The 4666-nt window shown below is 38.1% G+C and overlaps 1 pseudogene; it reads right to left on the bottom strand.

Moving 5' to 3' along the window:
* Window positions 1-1305: 1305 nt before the first annotated feature.
* Window positions 1306-1937, bottom strand: LOC104240160 (large ribosomal subunit protein eL13y-like; annotated as a pseudogene).
* Between the last annotated feature and the right edge of the window lie 2729 nt (window positions 1938-4666).

Below are 4666 nucleotides of genomic sequence, written 5' to 3' on the forward strand. Positions count from 1 at the left end.
TGATTTAATAATGACTCAATTTGGTCTTGTAGGCTGAAATTGAAAGACTACAATCAACACAAGAAAGTGAAGATGGCAGTCAATCAGTTGATGCATTTGCATCAGTCATGGGACCTGAGCATCCAGGTCGCCTAAGATTGTATGGACGTGGGGTTACCAAGACATCCTTAAAAAGAAAAGTGGGAGATTTTGGACCCTCTTTAAGTTCTACTGATGAGGTGATGCAGCAAAAATTGGAGGAAATGGAAGAAAGGATGCAACAAAGATTACAGGAAAAGTTCAATGCACAAAAAGATGCCATGGAACTACAAGTTGCAGTTAACATCATTTCACAACTTAAGCATATGAATCCAGATTTACGGGTTGATCCCAGCATGTTAGGTTTCAATGCTCGTTCACCTGGAAAAGCTTCCTCTGCACAACAAGCTGTTGTGCAACTAATCAATCGCCTATCTACTGGGAGTAATAATCAAGGTCAGTACATCTATCTTTGTTTCTTTCTTGCTTTCTTCTTCTCCTCCTTCTGCTTCTTTTTTAAAGTTTCACTTAAACTTATTCGGATTAGCTATAACCTTTTATAAAGAGAATAATTGGCTTATAATATCAACACATGTTGCTTCCTCACACATGTTGCTTCCTCTTTATCTTGGTTTTCTATACAAAGCCATCTATTGATTGGAAAAAGAAACATCTATTGTGTGGCTAGCTGGTTTTTGCATCTTTGGAACCTAAATCAATTAATCAGTCAACTACGTTTCAGTTACAAACTAGTTGGGCTCAACTCCATACTTCACTGGTGACCATTTGTTTCAATTGCTTACCATTTGCTTTTTTTCTTTTCTTTCTAAATCCTCATAGTAAACTCTCTAGATTGAAGGCTTCTGTCAACTAGCTATAGTTGAGCTTCTGTTAACTCTTCTCTCGTTTTCCCTTTGTTACATTGGTCCCAATAAAGATTTATAAGGGCATTCTTCAAAAGGATGCAAAATTTGCCTTTTTTTGTTGCTTATGTTGTGTTTAACTAGTTTCAATGTTTGATATGAAAATGGAAAATGAAAATAACTAACTGAACAGTTTGTTAAGCTGAAGAAAGTCATCTGGTGAAACACTGTTACTGTGTCTAGAAGGAAGTGAATAAGAGAAGTATTATATAAGCTTTCAGCAATGTGGTAAACTAATGAATTAGGAAAGATAAAGATAATATTATTAGGTATCAGTGGCTAGTTTTTTAAGTTGTGTATTCCCAGTTTGGAATTCTATTAAAGTTTCTTTTGCATTTTTTTCAAGAGAGCAATAGGACTTATGCTATAACATAAACACCATCAAAAGATTTGCATGATCTTCCTTTTCTGCTTCAGCTGCCCTCTTCAACTTGGCTCCGATGTGTCGCGCATGTGTACGCTCGATACGCAGCTTGCCATAGGCATTGAATGATTTAATCTCATCTATGACCTTGACAAGGTCAACAGTTGGCTGCTACCTAGTAATAGGCATGTATGAACCCTGGACCTGGGTGGCAGTAGCAAGTTCCTATGCACTAGAATCACCAGCCTTGACTTTCTTAGCACGCCTTGGGAAGATGACAAGCTTAGCTTTGTAAGATTAGTTGTTTCTGCGGCGATGATCAAAAGCAATGCCAATGGTTGGTGCTAGTTTCTTGGGAATACCAGCTGCGTTCAGTTCTTCAAGAGAAAATTCCCTCCCAGCCCAGACTTTCATGTTGTATTTCAGTGTTTGTCCATGAACAATAGGTCGAAGTGATCCCGCAGTTGGCCTAGGGAAGATCTTCACACCCTTCTGCTGTCTAGCAGCACGTCTCCTTGTTTTCCTAGCTGGCTGGTTGAACCAAGTCCTTACATATTTTTGCCAATACTTCTTAAAGTGCCCATTGGGTATAACATTGTTGTGCATCATCTCTTACCTGGTTAGCTACTACTTCTGGAGGCTTTGGGAGTACAAAGTATTTTGTATTCTTACATGGATTTAAAGACAACCAATTACTTGTTGTCATCTTTGACTTGTTTTTGAAAAACTTCGTGCTTTAAGATTTTTACTGGATATAAGATTGTTTCATCCTAGCGAAAAGAACTGAAGACTTAGAGATCGACATTCTAGTACATTTTAAAACATTGTGCTTTATGCATTGTTATGGACCATACCCATTCTTATAATGATAAACCAACTCTTGAAGGATAATGACTTTATTTATCCTCTATTGTAGGTGGAGCAATTGAAGAAAGGGAAGATGGAGATTGTGAAGATCTAGACCTTACTTAAGAACTTTGAATTGTTGTCCATGTTCTAGGAATCTTTTGTTATCAACATTTGAACTAACTCTTGAAGTGTTAATGTAAAACTTATGTGATTGGGTTAAAATATTTTGGTTTTATGGAGTAAGTGTTGATGTAAAACTTATGTAATTGGGTTAAAATATTTTGGTTTTATGGAGATAATATAGATTATGAAATGTTTTATCTTTTTATTTATATAAATTTCAGGTTATTACAAATTTTATATATCTAAATATTCATTTACAGTCAGGGCGTAATAGTCTAATAGAACCGTTCCAATAGGTCTTGCAAATCGTTCCAATAGGTATTCAAAACCGTTCCATTAGGTCTTACAAATCGTTCCAAAATGTGCAACAAACTGACACAATAGGTAGTTAAAACCGTTGCAAAAGAAATAAAACCGTTACAGTAGCGTAATGAAACCATTAGAATATTTGTAAATAAACGTTGCAATAGCTTAAATAACCGTTGCAACATATTATATGGTAACGGCTGCCAACCGTTGCTATAAACTATATGGCAACAGTTTGTAATCGTTACAACTGGAAAGAAATACCCGTTGCTTCAGACAGAGGAACAACCGTTGCTATAGATATACCTTAAGCAACGGTTCGAGTAACCGTTGCAAGAACCGTTACTCTAGATCTACTGGCATGGCAACGTATGTAACGGTTGCTAAACCGTTCCAAAAACTCTATGGCAACGGTTTAACTCTCTATTGCAACGGTCTTACTGTGAGGAAAGAGTGTAAAGCACGAAGGGTGATGTCTTGCCGCATGATGTACCATTCCATGCCGATTTTATTGATTATATGGTGAGGAAAGAGAGTAAAAGTGCGAAGGGTGATGTCGTGCACATTTTTATTAAATGATTGCTTTGGTGAGGACGATAGTAAAAGTACGAAGGGTGATGTCGTGCATTTGTTGATTTTTGATTCTTTGTTGATATCCGAGTTATGTTGTTTATTTCATTACTTGTTGTTATTTGATTTTACTTTGAGGTTATAGATTCCCTTACCCTATTTGCCTTGTGGTTGTTGTTTGGGTGAGGAAGAGCGTAAAGCACGAAGGGTGATGTCGTGTGTTGTTTTGGTGAGAGAGTGTTAAAGCACGAAGGGTGATGTCGTGTATTGTCTTGGTGAGAGAGAGTAAAATCACGAAGGGTGATGTCGTGCACTTGTCTTTGATTTCCCTAATTTTATTATTTATAACCGTATTACGGTTTCTCTACACTAAATTGATGGCTTCCTGTTGATACTTGTTGTACCCCGTAGCATGATTTCCCCTTCTGTTTTCAATTGGATGGTGGTGGTCCTCATAATTATTTGTTTCTTTTCTGTTACTATTTGATGTTTCCCCGCAGCATGTTTCCCCCTCTCATACTTGACTGTATGTGATCGTTTCTTTCCGTACTTCTTTTCTGTTGTATATAGTTAAATTGTACAGGTTTATTTGGTAGTCTTGTCCTAGCCTCGTCACTACTTCGTCGAGGTTAGGCTGAGCACTTACCAGCACATGGGGTCGGTTGTGCTGATACTACACTCTACACTTTTTTGTGTAGACCCCAGGGTTGTAGACTTCGGACCACGGTGGGATTGCTGATTCTTGCTCATCAGGCGACCCAAGGTTGTCCTGCTGGCGTCCGCAGGCCTTGGCGTCTTCTTCTACCTACTATTCCTTTTTCATTTCCCTTATATTCCGGAACAGTGTATTATTATTTCTTCAGATTTTGTATGTAGAAAATCTTAGACCGTTTGTGACACTGTGACACTAGATTTTGGGAGGTTGAGACTTAAGTAATTGTAATAGACGTAGAATTCTGATGTTTAATTGTTACCTTTCGCTTAATTATTTAAAGTTCCACTGTTTTCATGTTATCTCTTTATAAGTGTTAAAAAGAAGTAATTTGATAATGAAGTAAGTAATTAAGGATTGGCTTGCCTAGCTCTCATTAGTAGGCGCCATCACGACTCCCGAGGGTAGGAAATTCGGGTCGTGACAAGTTGGTATTAGAGCCCTAGGTTACATGGGTCTCACAGTTCACAGACAAGCTTAGTAAAATCTGAGGGATCGGTACGGAGACGTCTGTATTTATCTCCCAGAGGCTACAAAGTTAGGAAAAACTTCCCATTTATTCTTTCTTGTCGTGTGGTTTGGTTTCTCAGTGCTAATTGAATTTCTACTCTTATCCTTTCGCGAATGGCGAGGTCATGTACCGCTTCTTCAGCCGAGCAGCAACACAGACTGGTGATAGATTAGCTACGTCTTCGGAGGCTTTGTGGAGGTTGGATAAGTTTCACCAAGGTCTTCACTACTACATTTAGCGGTGCATCTATTGAGGATCTCCAGGATTATCTAGACAGCTGTCATGAGGTT

This window comes from Nicotiana sylvestris, chromosome 8, assembly GCF_000393655.2.
Source record: "Nicotiana sylvestris chromosome 8, ASM39365v2, whole genome shotgun sequence".
Lineage (NCBI taxonomy): Eukaryota > Viridiplantae > Streptophyta > Magnoliopsida > Solanales > Solanaceae > Nicotiana > Nicotiana sylvestris.